This window comes from Schistocerca cancellata, chromosome 12 (genome assembly GCF_023864275.1).
Source record: "Schistocerca cancellata isolate TAMUIC-IGC-003103 chromosome 12, iqSchCanc2.1, whole genome shotgun sequence".
NCBI lineage: Eukaryota > Metazoa > Arthropoda > Insecta > Orthoptera > Acrididae > Schistocerca > Schistocerca cancellata.
In genome coordinates, this window is record NC_064637.1 from 9,250,249 (window position 1) to 9,266,680 (window position 16,432).

The following is a 16,432-nucleotide window of genomic DNA, read 5'->3' on the forward strand; positions in this document are numbered from 1 at the left end:
CCCAAATCGCTTGAGAATTTCCTCTTTTATTGCACTAAGTACGGGAACATATTGAAATTTATTATATAGGCGTTCAATATTAAACTTCCGCTGATCAGCGAGAATACTGTCATTTCGAATTTTCACGTTTTTGCACAAAGAAAAAATGATTCTCCCATTCCTTTTTAAAAGATAGCAATTCCTTTTTAAAAGATAGCAAATCTCCACTTCTTCGTTTCCTTGATTCACTCTGCATTTTCCGGTTCTTGAAATACAACGTTCACTACGTAGTGGTCGCTTCGCTTCAAAGTCCACAGCTTAGCCTGGTACTACACTGCCGCACCCTGCCAGCTGTCACCACAGTCCCATTCGACGATTGCACGCGAGCAGCACACGTGCAGCGCTGTGTGCACATGAGCCGCGTGCAACGTTTGCCTGCCCCTGGTCTAGGCCGTGGGTTTACTTTCTGTTGTGTGTTACTCGGTTTTTCTTTTCTTATTTTGAAATGCGTGAAGATCTTAACCCTTATCTGTGACGGGATTCGAGTGCGACCCTCACAAAACCAGAAGCTCTCGGCGATCCCCATGACCATTACGTCACTTCACAGTGCTCACTGCTCCGTTTTACTTTTGGAGGAGCAGCAGCACAAAACACGGTCATAGGATGCCCGCTCCTCGTCCCTTCCAGTCTTTTGTATGGGAGGTAGACAGCGTCGTTTCGTTGGAATAATGTGACAGCAGTTTAGATGCTACTCGTGGCGTAATTGGGTAGAGGGTGAGGATTCTTCTGCTCGTTCTTTAGTTTAAATCGGGCATTAGTCAGGTACAGCGGGGTTTTCAAGTCGCTATCAATTTTCTGTTTGTATCCGTTGGTGAATATTTTCTTCTGATACGACAATTTTCGAGGTAAGTGTTCAGCATGAAGGCCATAATACGTTAAGCAAAACCTAATTTCGTTCGTTCGTTGAGTCTGAAACAGTCAGTCTGCTCGTGGAAACTTGTTTTGAAATTTATACCGATTTGTCCACATAGTAATCGTTATAATTATTTCATGCCACTTTAAATATGCCTGACTAACAAAGTTTCTGGGCTGGTTCGGAGATGCGATACACCAATTTCTTCATTGAATGGTTGGCATAGGCAAGAGTGTTTTCCGTCCGTATTTTTAAATAGTTTCACCAGTTTGAATAAACATGTAAATGTGATTGGGTTATTATCTACTTCAATTTCATGTCGATGATATAAGCGTTCAGTTGTTTATTATACATTGTATAAAAGTGTATCTGTTTCAGATTCATGACAATCACAGCTTTTGTGTTGTGGACTTAATTTCTGTCTAATAGTCGCAGAACTCGGGAGTCTGATTGCAAATAATCGTTTGCATGTATGTTTATGCCGTTACTAGAACACTACGATTTATATACTAGCCTAATGTTGAGCAACAGTCGCCTCATTTCTCCTTCCTGGACAGTAAAGGGTAATTATTCTCACTGATCTTCTCCTTAGGAAAGACCTGTAAAGTGCTCAAATTTGGTAAAAGTACTTCGCACGCCTCCTTATTTTCACAGTTTAGTTGCGATATATCTGAATTTACATTGCAGTTTCATTTCCTATGATGAAAGGGGCGTTTAAATATATGTAAACGTTAGGCCTGGGTACTGGTATATCTGCTACTACAGTCGTTGTTTGCCATTCACGTTATTTGGTTTTGCCAATACAACCAGATTATCACCTTCCAACCTAGACATTGGGATACGCCAGATATCGGCCTGTAATCACTATCAAGATGGGGTAGACGGGGAGAGGGTAGGTGTGCATCATATTGAAGCCCAAATCATCTAAGTTTGCTTTCCTTACTTTCACAAATATTTTTACAAACCTATTTCTTTGTTACTGATTTTTTGCTAACTGACTATAATGACCCGTAATTTTGTGTTGCAAAGCTCATAAACAAGACTGAAAATATTGATGAGCTTCCTGACATTGTCTGCACTTTCAGTAGCCCCCCCCTTCCTCCACACACAGTGTATGTGCGCATGTGTGTTGTTAGTTAGCTGTGGAGGACATTGCCTGGAGGTTCAGCAACAATTTGCCTTGTTCGTTTTAGTATACCTGTTGAGCATTCTATACCCCCTCCTCCCTGTTCCCCTCCCCATACCCCAGAGACACTGTTTGCTGAGTGGTTATCTATACTCCCTGCATTATTTGTACTCCACACAGAATTTTACATCTTTGTATCAGTCTGAAATTGTATTTAGTGCTTCAACAAACAGGTATTGTCTACTCTGTGGTGTATTATAATTTGATATCAGTTATATTTCATTACATGTTTTTGTGCTATGGATTGCTAATATAAGATGGTAGATGCCCATTTATGAGAAACACTTCTATTTCCGTGTAGATAATCTGCTGTTACTAGGCTTGATAGCATCATGTAGCAAGACTTTTAATTTGTCAGTAGTCAGTCAAGATTGAAGTAAAGTTTCTTGCTGTAACTGATATAAAGACAATATTCACAGTAATATAACATGCACCTGGTAGAAAATGGACAGCGAGTGGAATAATTAAACATTTTGCCTTACAGTAAATGGATCATTCATTCTAAATAGTTTGCGTACTCATAGAGAATTATTTTTGTTACGTAAGTGATAAATTACTTTGTTATGTCGGGATCTGACAAAGTGTTATGAACCATCATTCCACAATGTTAAGAGCTACTAACATGTAACACTGCCATCTATTCCGAGACTAGATTTCTTATTTGTTGTGAGGTGCAGGAGTGGAAAAATGTTACTATAATGCAAAACTGGGAAAATATTTAATTCCTGATGGAAAGATAACATCCACATTTTATTGTGAGGAAAATGTACATGTTCTGGAAAAGTAATTTATTGTTGTGACACTAAATGCTGACATTTATCAGTTACTAAATCCTTCTCTGAGTATGTATAACGGTCTATACTGCTGCTTGTTAAATGTGTGTAGTTCTATAAATTGGCATTATAACAGATGTCTTGTAATGCTTGGGATCACCAGCATAATAGTGGGAGGGGAAGGTTTGGAACTGATCACATGGATTCGTTGCATTGGTAGCCACCATCGATTATTATTATGATTATTATTATTCTTTCTTTCTTTTCTCAGGCGTTATGTCTGGTCAAAAATGGAAAGTTATGTGGACCTTGATCAAGCGTGACTTCCTTTTAACTGTACGGTATATGTTATATTGCATTTAGGAACTTTCGGGTGATTGAACATGTATCAATAATTACGGATTTCTGTAGTTGTATATATAAGTTTGGATGTAGCTGTAGTGCATTGATGTACTGGTGGATATTGTGTGGTATGACTCCTGTAGTTGATAGTATAATTGGTATAATGTCAACTTTATCCTGATGCCACATGTCCTTGACTTCCTCAGTCAGTTGGATGTCTTTTTCAGTTTTTTCTCCTGTCTTCTTTTGTATATTTGCTGTATTGGGTATGGATATTTCGATTAGTTGTGTTAATTTCTCCTTTTTAATGGTGAGTATGATGTCAGGTTTGTTATGTGGTGTTGTTTTATCTGTTATAATCGTTCTGTTCCAGTATAATTTGTATTCATCATTCTCCAGTACATTTTGTGGTGCATACTTGTATGTGGGAACGTGTTGTTTTATTAGTTTATGTTTTATGGCAAGTTGTTGATGTATTATTTTTGCTACATTGTCATGTCTTCTGGGGTATTCTGTATTTGCTAGTACTGTACATCCGCTTGTGATGTGATGTACTGTTTCTATTTGTTGTTTGCAAAGTCTGCATTTATCTGTTGTGGTATTGGGATCTCTAATAATATGCTTGCTGTAATATCTGGTGTTTGTTTGATCCTGTATTGTAATCGTGAATCCTTCCGTCTCACTGTATATATTGCCTTTTCTTAGCCATGTGTTGGATGCGTCTTGATCGATGTGTGGCTGTGTTAGATGATATGGGTGCTTGCCATGTAGTGTTTTCTTTTTCCAATTTACTTTCTTTGTATCTGTTGATGTTATGTGATCTAAAGGGTTGTAGAAGTGGTTATGAAATTGCAGTGGTGTAGCCGATGTATTTATATGAGTGATTGCTTTGTGTATTTTGCTAGTTTCTGCTCGTTCTAGAAATTTTTCTTAAATTGTCTACCTGTCCATTATGTAGGTTTTTTATGTCGATAAATCCCCTTCCTCCTTCCTTTCTGCTTAATGTGAATCTTTCTGTTGCTGAATGTATGTGATGTATTCTATATTTGTGGCATTGTGATCGTGTAAGTGTATTGAGTGCTTCTAGGTCTGTGTTACTCCATGTCACTACTCCAAATGTGTAGCATAAGTATTTATAGCTTTTGTCTTGTTTCTTGCTGTCAATTCTGTTTTCAGTATTTTTGTTAGTCTTTGTTTATATTTTTCTTTTAGTTCTTCTTTAATATTTGTATTATCTATTCCTATTTTTTGTCTGTATCCTAGGTATTTATAGGCATCTGTTTTTTCCATCTCTTCTATGCAGTCGCTGTGGTTATCCAATATGTAATCTTCTTGTTTAGTGTGTCTGCCCATGACTATGCTATTTTTCTTACATTTGTCTGTTCCAAAAGCCATATTTATATCATTGCTGAATATTATTGTTATTATTATTATATGGAATTGCACTAACTAGATCCCATACTGTAAAAGGCACAGTGTGCAGTTCAGAGCTGAGGTTTGTTTGTTCTCGTCTGCTGTTATAAAACCTCATACCATGAGGAGAAACTTGTTTTCTGATATTTCACGTGGCCCTCCGAGCTCCAGATCTGGCTCTGATTAAGGGTTTGAGTGGTCCATGCTTCATGCCCTGATGGGAGACTTTCAGGTGGGCAGGTGGGGCCAACTAAAGAGTTAGCGAGCTGGGAGCCTGTGGTCGTCCAGTATATTAGACTCAGTGATGATGGAGGGGGGAGGGGGCATGCAGGCGTTAAGTGAAGCATACAGTGGGGTGCCTGGCATTCATTTGTCTGGACATTTGGTATCCTTGTAATGGTCGTGCCTGCTGGCTAGTGTCTCACTCGTGGAGAAATTTTATAATGGAGTACTTTTTAAAAGATGTCAGTCGCCATCGACTGTAAAAATTATTTATTTTGACAACTGTAATTTCGACCTTACGGCCGTTATGAAATGGATACTGCAAAAGCTAAAAGAAAATAAAGAACAGTGTGTGGGATAATAGCACATGTCATCTGTCTTGACTTTCAGTAGCATGGATGCTAAAAAAGGGAGCAGTAATATTACTTATCCATTTGTTTGGATATACTTTATAATAGGGCTGTTGGTAAAATATCATTACATTGATATATTGATGTTTCTGAAAAACAGTGTGGCGAAATTTTTTTCACTGAGATATTGAAGTGGCAATATCGAGTACCAATATTTTTATCTTGTGTAATATTTTTTTGCATTATTCGATAAGTACTTGAAATTGTAGGAGAACACAATTTTACTTTCACTGTTTGGAGTTGTCTTTCTAATTTTTGATTTTTCATCACATTCAGTCTTTCTCTTTGGCTGTGAATAATAATGGGTACATGATTTCCGATGTGAAGAAATAGCGCACCAGTTGCATTAAAAAACAACTTTAACTTGTGTGATATTTCTTCACATTGACATTCTTCAAAAACAGTTGCTGAAAATGAACAAAAATCAGATTGGCCTTCTGGTGGATGCAGACGGCTGGGGGGAAACATTGACATAACCAGCACTCGGTGCTGTCAACAGAAACTACTATGTTACTCTGCAATTTTGACACTAGAGCCACTAATTTACTGGTGTTTGGAGAAATGAAGAAACAGGGAGGTCAACACAGTGTTCCAGACAAATCTGATGAGTGATGAAACTGAAGGATGGACCCAGTGGATACCTTTTATTGTGCCACTTGCAGTTAAGATTAGCAATGTGGTTATTGCCAAGCGTAAACATGCAGTGTTTTTCATTCAATTCTTGCCCCAATTCTAATAATAAATCAGTACTTGAATATACACCTCTAAAACAGGCAGTATAGCTGTGTAGCTGATATTTTTATAGGCTGGTATGTCAATTTTTTTTCTGTCAATATGGTGATATTGTTTCGATAGATCGAGTGCTGATAATGATAGTTTTTTAATATTGATATATTGGATTCCTGATATTTTTGAAAATAGTGATGGCCCTACTTTATAATGGATGAACATCACAAAAAACATGAATCCCGTTTATAGCCCTGTTCATACATGAGCTGGTTTAGTATAACAACCAAAAACCAAGTACAATAAATTGAGACAAAAATATGTGATGAGATGTTACCCACCAATTAAACAACATTTTCTTGTACCAATATCTCATATGGGAAATTTACTGCAAATTTGCAAAAAAAGTGTGTTAATGTAGTCATACAATTCCATGGTCCTTAGAATTTTAGTGAGAAAGGGCTATTTGAGATGAAATGGTAAAACCGGTTACACAGTCCACATCTACATACATACTCCGTAAGCCACCACAAGGGGAATGGTAGTGGGTGCCTTGTACCACCACTAGTAATTTTCTTTCCTGTTCTACTCGCAAATAGGGTGAGGGATAAAGACCGTCTATGTGCCTTCATAAGAGCCTTAATTTTTCCTATCTTCTCTTAATATCTTCATGACAAAATATGAGGGTAGTCCCAAACGTAAGGTCTCCTATTTTGTTGTAAGTAGATAGACATGTTTATTTCTACAGTGGTTACATCAGTTTACAGCTTGGACATTTAGCTATTTTTCGACATAATCACCATTTCTGTCGATGCATTTTTGTAGATGCTGTGGCAGTTTTTGTATGCCCGTGTCATACCAGCTCTCCGCCATGCTGTTCAGAAAGTTATGAACCTCTTCTTTCATCTTGTCGTCGGAGCTGAATCGCTTTCCGACCAAATGTTCTTTTAACTTAGGGATCAGGTGAAAGTCACGAATATAGTGTGGGTGGGTGATTATGTTCCACTGAAACTGTTACAGGAGAGCAATGGTTTGCCGAGCGATGTGTGGGCAAGCGTTGTCATGGAGAATGTGTACGCCCTTGCTCAACATTCCTCTTCTCCGATTCTGAATTGCTCTGTCTGCGTTAATTGTGGTCCCAGCGATTCAGCTCCGACGACGAGGTGAAAGAAGAGGTTCATAACTTTCTGAACAGCATGGCGATGAGCTGATATAGCATGGGAATACAGAAACTGCCACAGCTTCTCGAAAAATGCATTGATGGAAATGGTGATTATGTCGAAAAATAGCTAAATATTCAAGCTGTAAACTGATGCAAACCATTGTAACAATAAACAGGTCTATATATATATATATATATATATATATATATATATATATATATATATATATATATATATATATATATATATATATATATAGAAAGATGATGAGACTTACCAAACAAAAGCGCTGGCAGGTCGATAGACACACAAACATACACACAAAAATCTAGCTTTCGCAACCAACGGTTGCCTCGTCAGGAAAGAGGGAAGGAGAAGGAAAGACAAAAGGATATGGGTTTTAAGGGAGAGGGTAAGGAGTCATTCCAATCCCGGGAGCGGAAAGACTTACCTTAGGGGTAAAAAAGGACAGGTATACACTCGCGCGCGCACACACACACATATCCATCCGCATATACACAGACACAAGCAGACATTTGTAAAGGCAAAGAGTTTGGGCAGAGATGTCAGTCGGGACGGAAGTACAGAGGCAAAGATGATGTTGAAAGACAGGTGAGGTATGAGCGGTGGCAGATTGAAATTAGAAATTAGCGGAGATTGAGGCCTGGCGGATAGCGAGAAGAGAGGATATGCTGAAGGGCAAGTTCCCATCTCCGGAGTTCAGACAGGTTGGTGTTAGTGGGAAGTATCCAGATAACCCGGACGGTGTAACACTGTGCCAAGATGTGCTGGCCGTGCACCAAGGCATGTTTAGCCACAGGGTGATCCTCATTACCAACAAACACTGTCTGCCTGTGTCCATTCATGCGAATGGACAGTTTGTTGCTGGTCATTCCCACATAGAATGTGATGTGTGTGTGTGGAATGTTTCCCTCTATATATATATATATATATATATATATATATATATATATATATATATATATATATGGCATGACAGTTCTGTAAATTTTTCCAATAGTGTTCCACGAAAAGAATATTGTTTTCCCTCCAGGAATTCTCATTTGACTTCATGAAGCATTTCTCTGTAATACTCACATGTTGGTCTAACAGCACAACTCTAAATTGCTTTGATGTCTTCCTTAAATCCTACGTTGTGGGGATACCCAACACTTGAATGGTACTCAAGAATGGATCACACTATTATTCTATTATTTTATATGTGGTCTCCTTTACAGATAAACCACACTTTCCTAAAATTCTCGAAGTCAACAAGTTTGCTTTCGCTATTACCCCCTTTTCATGCTTGTTTTGTTTCATTTCACATTCCAGCAGTGTGTCTAGATACTTCTCGATGTGACTGTCGAGCAGCACACCTAGTGCCCTATTCAATCATTGCAGGATCGCTTTTCTGCATTCACTTGCAGTAACTTACATTTTCAACATTTAGAGCAAACTACCTCTCAACACACAACTAGAAACTTAGTGTTACTTAAATATTTATTGAATGTGGAGGTTCTACTCTGCCTACCTGGTATGCTCTTCAAACCTCACTGAATGTCCTCCCAGGTTGCTCAAAATAAAATTTTGTGCATGTTCTACTGTCAGTATCTTTCAAACTGGTTGGTTCTACCAGTATTGTCAGATTATCTTTTCTAGTGTATTGTTTCTATGAAAACTGGTACCTATGTTAGTTTTCTTGATCACATGTGTGACTTGGTCTGAGACTGCATCTAACTGGGATAAATTTGGTGTAGCTAGTCTTTTTGCACTTGACATTACAACCTGGACTTTCCATTGTTTGTACTTGACATCATCTCTTTATAATGTAATTCCACCAGTTATATCTACATTCTATTTTTCAACTTGCCACTCATAGACGTGTGACCACTCCTCCTATGAAATCATTATTGTTAACCAGTTCTTGCAAGATTGCAAGTGGAAGGTTGCTAAGCCTCTGTATTGTTGAATTGAAATAGGCCCGCTTGTGGCATTTTGGATGACAGGACTCATTACCGATTGATGATGGGCTTACAAAATATTACAAATTGATGGTGGCTTTTAATGTTTGAAATTTGCAAGTCTAGGAAATGTATACTTGTATTAGCATCTATTTATTTTATAAATGTTAGTATGCAAGTTATGGAGTTGGTCATGTGTTGTGTCGATTTTGGTAATAGATTCTTTGAAAAGTACCAATATATTAGCTGCATATTGGTTGTATTACCAAATTCTCTTGTTGTTTGTTGAAAATTGGTGAAAATGTTGCTAAAGTTTTTACAGAAATAATGGCCAATGTTCGTGCCAGGCAGTTGCCCATCGCAAGACTGTCTTGTTTTGTATACATGGTACTATGGAATGTTAAGTACTAACAGGAGTGGATAATTCTAATAATACATTCTTCTTTATTACCTCTGTTGTCTTCTTTACTGAGACATTTGAATATATATCACAATATCAAATGAAACGTATACCTTTTATGAGATGTAAACAGTATACTGTTTCTCAAATTATGAGACTGTTTAAGCAGACTGTCAGGTTTTTACTAATCTCTGGAGACAGGGCTATCCATACAGTTTCCAATGAGATGAATTGGGATGTCTTTGTGTATTTTAGGTTGTACTCATGACTTTAATGCACTTCATGTTTATATAGTCTTCCATTGCTACATCAGTAAAAAGAAAGTTATTAAGTTTTTCTTTGTGCTATTGTTAGTTTTTAGTGGGATATTTGCCTATTTTACTAATTTTAGTGTTATCAAATAATTGCAAAACTTTCATCATACTCAAATTCAACCATAATAACAATGTTACCTTCTCTGTTTTAAGAATAATTGCATTGTGGTCGAAGTTTCTCATTGACACCTTTAATAGTCAAGGGGCTGTCAGGTATTGTATAGTGTATATGCTTTCGCCTACCTACAGGGCTATTACAAATGATTGAAGCGATTTCATAAATTCACTGTAGCTCCATTCATTGACATATGGTCACGACACACTACAGATACGTAGAAAAACTCAAAGTTTTGTTCGGCTGAAGCCTCGAGAGCGCAGTGAGACAAAATGGCAACAGGAGCCGAGAAAGCGTATGTCGTGCTTGAAATGCACTCACATCAGTCAGTAATAACAGTGCAACGACACTTCAGGACGAAGTTCAACAAAGATCCACCAACTGCTAACTCCATTCGGTGATGATATGCGCAGTTTAAAGCTTCTGGATACCTCTGTAAGGGGAAATCAACGGGTTGGCCTGCAGTGAGCGAAGAAACGGTTGAACGCGTGCGGGCAAGTTTCACGCGTAGCCCGCAGAAAATTGGCTCATGCCAGAACTGGAGACCGACAGCGCCGACTTCATCTTTCAACAGTATGGTGCTCCACCGCACTTCCATCATGATGTTCGGCATTTCTTAAACAGGAGATTGGAAAACCGATGGATCGGTCGTGGTGGAGATCATGATCAGCAATTCATGTCGTGGCCTCCACGCTCTCCCGACTTAACCCCATGCGATTTCTTTCTGTGGGGTTATGCGAAAGATTCAGTGTTTAAACCTCCTCTACCAAGAAACGTGCCAGAACTGCGAGCTCGCATCAGTGATGCTTTCGAACTCATTGATGGGGACATGCTGCGCCGAGTGTGAGAGGAACTTGATTATCGGCTTGATGTCTGTCGAATCACTAAAGGGGCACATACCGAACATTTGTGAATGCCTAAAAAAACTTTTTGAGTTTTTGTATGTGTGTGCAAAGCATTGTGAAAATATCTCAAATAATAAAGTTATTGTAGAGCTGTGAAATCGCTTCAATCATTTGTAATAACCCTGTAGTTACTGCTACACAATTTTGGATGTTTTATACATTATTAGTTTTTTCTTCAAATGGTAATTCAACTGTGTCAGATTCTTAATGACACTAGCCTGAAGATAATGGAGTAGGAATTGTGGAGCAGATGCAAAATATTTATTATACGGGGTGAGATACAGCAATGTATAGTGGAAATCATTCCTCGTCCTAGTGTTACGTTGATTGTTTCTGATTTTGAACAGTGATTGATCGTTCACAACGAACTTCATAAGGGAATAGATGTGTTGCAAGAGAGTGGTCAATATGACAAACTTTTTAAATAATTATCTGTAAGAGTTTTTAAAGTGTATACTATGTATTATCCTTATTACACACTTTGACACAATGAATAAGTTTTCTGGTGAGGTGTCCTAGAGTACAATGTAGTATCATAAGTATCAGTAAATCAAACAGGGAGGACGAAGAAGAAAAAGGAAAGAAAAAATATCAAATGTTTGCGTTTTCACATCTAAAATCTGTGATGTGCCTTATTTATGTCATTATTGTCTGCCACATCTAACTTCTGTTTTTTCTTTGTCCCTTATCATTGTTATTGCTTTCCGTGTTTGCCTTTCTATGTCAGTCCTGTGGAGAACCAACTGATTTCTTATCTTATTAGTGTAACTTACTTTTGATGTCTCTTTATAGCACTGCATTTCAAATGCTTCAATTATTTTCTTTCCTGGTTTTCCTGTAGCCCATGATAATTTGGCTGTGCTGTTCTGCTTTTTGGTTAACCCTTCATTTGTTCATCATGTGTTATTTTTCTTCCAAGGTAGCAGAATTCCTTAACTTAGTCTATTTTTTGGTCCCCAATTTTATTGCTAATCTTATGTCTGTTGCCGATTGCTTTCATCTTTATTTAGTTTACTCTCAGTTCGTAATCTGTTCTCATTAGACTGTTCATTACATTAAACACATCCTGCAATTCTCTACATTCATGAAGAATGGCAATGTCATCAGGCAATTTTGTCATTGATTTCCTTTCATCTTGAATTTTTATCCTTCTATTAAATATTTCTTATATTTTCATCATTGCTTCTTCAGTGTATAGGTTGAATATTAGGATCGAAAAACTACATCCCTGTGTTTACACCCCTTTTTAATCTGAGCATTCGTTCTTAGTTTGAGTTCTCATTATTCCCACCTAGTTTGTGTACATATTATATGTTGTCCATCTTTCCCTATTGCTTACTCTTACTTTTCTCAGAATTTTGAACATCTTGCACGATTTTACATTATCAAACGCGTCTTCCAAGTCGTCATATTCTATGAACATGTCTTGATCTTTCTTAAGTTGTGCTTCCATTAGCAATTGCAATGTCCAAAGTGCTTCTCTGGTGCTCCTATGTTTCTGGAATCTTAACTGATGGTCTAATAGATTTCAAATTTCTTTTCCATTCTTCTATATATTATGCTCAGCAACATGGATGAGCCATGAAGTTGATGGTGCAGCACCTCTTGCATTTATCTCCTCCTACTATCTTTGAGGTTGTGTGGATATGTTTCTGGAAGTTTACTTAAATGCCACGTCTCCTACTAATTTCATAAATTCCAAAGGAATGTTGGGTGTCCTTCTGCCTTGTTTGGCTGGATCTTCTGTCTTTCTTATGACTCACAGTTCATCAGTCATCACATCGGATAGTTCCTCCGTCTCATAAAAGCCTACAGTGTACTCTTTCCGCCTGTCCATTCTCTGTTCTTCACTTCACAGTGAAAGTCTCATTGCACTATTAATGCTGACACTTTGTGCTTTTAATTTCACCAAAGGTTTTTTTACTTTTCTCTATGCTGAATCATTCCATCCAACAGCCATTTCCTTGTCAATTTCATTCAGTATTGGTTCTTCTAGCAAGATGTGGCAACATGCCACACATCTAAGGTATCCCTGAAATGAGTCCATAATGTCTTCACTAAGGAACCAAACATTTATGACCACCATGTTTTCCGTATCAAACGACTTGTGATTTTTTTATTTTTTATTTTCCTGTGGGTATACTTGAAGAGCTAAGTCTATGATACAAATCCACACACAATACAGGAACTGAAAGAAATCATCATCCCTGAAGTTGCTACTATTAATATCTGAATATGCTTAGGCATGCACGGCTATGTATTGATGTTGTAGGGGGGCACTTTCAGCATATTCTACAAACGAATTTTTTATTGTAATACTGGACTCCCATTTGGGAGGACGACAGTTCAAAACCACATCCAGCCTTCCAGATTTAGGTTTTCCATAAATCACTATAGGCAAATGCGTTTGAAAAGGCATGGCCAGTTTCCGTCTCCATCCTTGAAGCAAACTGAGCTTGTGCTCTGTCTCTAATGACGTTGATGTTGATGGATCATAATTTTTCTTCCTTCCTTCCTTCCTTCTCTCTCTCTCTCTCTCTCTCTCTCTCTCTCTCTCTCTCTCTCTCTCTCTCTCTCTCTCTACATATAACTAAGCTGTATTATTAAACAACGGAAAATGTCAGGATGGAATAATGACAATATTATGGAAAGGACAGTTGCTAATCGGCATATAATGGAGATCTTGAGTTACAAATACACACAACAAAAAGACTGTCAAACAAAGCTTTTGGCCAAACACTTTTTGTAAGTTCCTGTGCCACATGAACTAGTATCTCATCCTATCAACCATTCCCCACCCTCCACTCCTTCCCTTCTCTATTCCAGTGAGCACATACTAAGTTCACCTAATCTAGTCACATTTGCCATCCTCCTTCTTTGCACTTATCCACCCATAGACCTGCTAGCCACATTACCTTTGTTTTAGCCTCGAGGGGGTTCACATTTCTTTTGTGAGTACGTGTGTGGTGACCATAGGGCCCTGACCCATTGCAGCCCATTCTTTCTTCCTGGGCTGCATTTCCTTCCTGTGTCTCTTGCTCCTTGTCGTCGCTCCTTCCCTGCTGCCTCCTTCTTCCCATCTCTCCGTTTCTTACTTATGTCGACCTGGCTATCGACCTGGTTTCCTTTATTCCTTGCAGTTTTGTTTCCCATGTCTCATCTCTTTCATCCTTTTTGGCATTCTTGTCCTCCTCTGGGATTTGACCTCCACATCTAAATTTTCTCACTGTAGTGTGAGCCATTTGGGGAAGAACACACTCCCTAGAATCTAAGATGTAGAATCCCCATCGAAGCCACCCTCTGCTCTACTATGTCACTAACACTTGCAGCCAGTTCATGTGGTGGGGCTATTATGTAACCATCTGACTAAACCCCCTGACCACACAGGCGTCAGATTTCTGATACCTGAACTGTTGCCTTCCCATGTGTGCCTAGGAGTGATTGCTTGTCATTCCGGAACTTTGGAACTCCTGGCAACAGCCGCCATGCCAGACTGCCCTTACTATGGCTGTGTTGGGCCCACAGACAGAGCCCCTGATCAATGTGTGTGGTATCAGGGCTGATGCTTTACATATGAAATGTATGAAGCTCCACAAACGTGGCCGTTCTTCTAAGATTGTCTCTTTGGTTGGTAAGGGATCATTGAATGCTGCTTCTTCTGGCCCTGCAGCCTTGCCTTCCCTTTCTGTACCCTGAGAGGAAGGCCAGGTTTGTTAGCTTGAGAGAAACCCTTTCCCCGCTACCTGGTCTGTATTAAGATGGATGGGGACACATTTGCTGCCATAAAGCTGTTATTCTTTGTGTAAAATACCAAAAAATATCTCCCAGTCTACTTCTCTTCCTGTCTGTGATCATCTTGACAACGCCCCATTGTCCATTACACCTTACCAGTCTTTCAATATGGTCCAGGGAGTAATTTTTTACAGGGTTTCTCAACCTTCAAAGTGATGGGGAGCTCCAGGCCAATCTGGAATAACGAGGATTTTATTTTGTTCAGTGTGTACAAGTAGGTTGTAAAGACAATCTCACCTTTATTCAGGTTTTTGAGGGAGGTACCATCCCAGAGAAGGTCTAGGTTATGCGTTACCACTGTGACGTGAAGCTGTACATCATGCCACCCACGAGGTGCTTTCAGTGCTTGTGTTTCGGGCACATCTTCCCGATGTATGGCAGAGCCTGTGTGTGGTGACTGTGGACACCCACTCCATGGGGGGAGCCCCTGTGTGCCACCATCCGTGTGTATTAATTCTCGTGACTGTCACTCTCCACACTCGCCATATTGCCTGGCTTATAAGGAAGAAAAGATGTCAGCCCCTGAATCGTTTGTCTTACACTGAGGCTCTCCAGAAACACGACTGATCTCATCCTGTGTTGATGACTTCTTCTTTTGCCTCAGGTATGTCCTTTCCCCTTCCTCCCTCTTCCTTACCCAGTCCAATCCCCTTGTCCTCTCCCCATCCCCTGCAGTTGCCATGCCCTTCCCTCCAGGTGCCACTCCCCCTCACCAGGTGAAGAAGTGCCCCCCTTCTTCGAGATGCGCTGGTGATGGGGCTCCCTCCCAGAACCCCCTCCTCTCAGGTGTCTCTCAGACCAGAGGTCCATTACCACAACTCGGCCATGGGACACATAGTCTGTGTGCCCCAAGTTTGCCTGCTGTCTTTCAGTTTCGGATCTTGCAGAAGCCTGCTCTCCCTCTGTGCCCTGCCCCCGTCAACCTATGAAAGAGGAGGAGGAGGAGGAGGAGGAGGAGGAGGAGGAGTAACTTAAGTCCCAGGACAAGGCCACCACACCCAGCCGCCCCCCCCCCCCCCCCCCCCCCAATCCCTCTCCCGTGCCGTGGCCCTGTTGGTGCCAACTCCCCTCTCACAGCCTGAATCTGGTAACTTACTTTGAGATGTCACCCTGTCGTCGTCGGTGTTGGATGGTGTCACAGGGGTCTGACTGGATCCAGCCTGTTTGCCTTCCATTTTTGTAGCCTATCTGCGAATATTCAGTGGAACTGTAATGGATACTACTGCCACTCCACCAGAATTGCAACCCCTTACTGCCTTTTACTCAGCAGCTTGTGTCGTTCTTCAGTAGTCTCATTTTACTAGTGCTCACTCATCAACCATTTGTGCATTCCGTGCTTTCTGTTTGAACAGTATTGGCCCTTTGAGGGCTTCTGGTGGCGTCTGGACGTTGGTCCATATGGATATTGTTAGTTCATGGATCCCACATTGTACCCCACTGGAAGCAGTTTCTATTTCGGTCCACTTCAACTCCCTCCTGAGAGGCCAACTACGTCTGCTGCTATGACTGCCCTCCTTCAACAACTTTCTCCTCCTCCTCCTCCTCCTCCTCCTCCTCCTCCTCCTCAGAGATTTTAATGCTCATAACCCTTTATGGGACAGTGCTTCTTCATCTAGTTGGGGGCTCCCCATTGACCAATTTCTTGTAGACCACCATCTGTGTCTTCTTAATGATCATTCCCATACTCATTTTAGTGCCACATATGGCATATCTCTGCTATTGATTCTCGCTCTCTTCCCCTCCCCTTGTTCCTTCCTTACACTGCTGGCCACATGGCGACCTCAGTGATAGTGACCACTTCCCATTGATTCTCTCGTT

General features: G+C 39.9%; 1 protein-coding gene across 1 annotated transcript in view; it reads left to right on the plus strand.

The window, feature by feature from the left end:
- The first annotated feature begins 412 nt into the window (after positions 1 to 412).
- Positions 413 to 16,432, plus strand: part of LOC126109389 (F-box/LRR-repeat protein fbxl-1-like) — a 374,473-nt gene continuing 358,453 nt past the window's right edge. The window contains exon 1 of the mRNA XM_049914411.1: positions 413 to 884. The gene's annotated coding sequence lies outside the window, so the exon portion shown is untranslated. The remainder of the gene's footprint in view (positions 885 to 16,432) is intronic.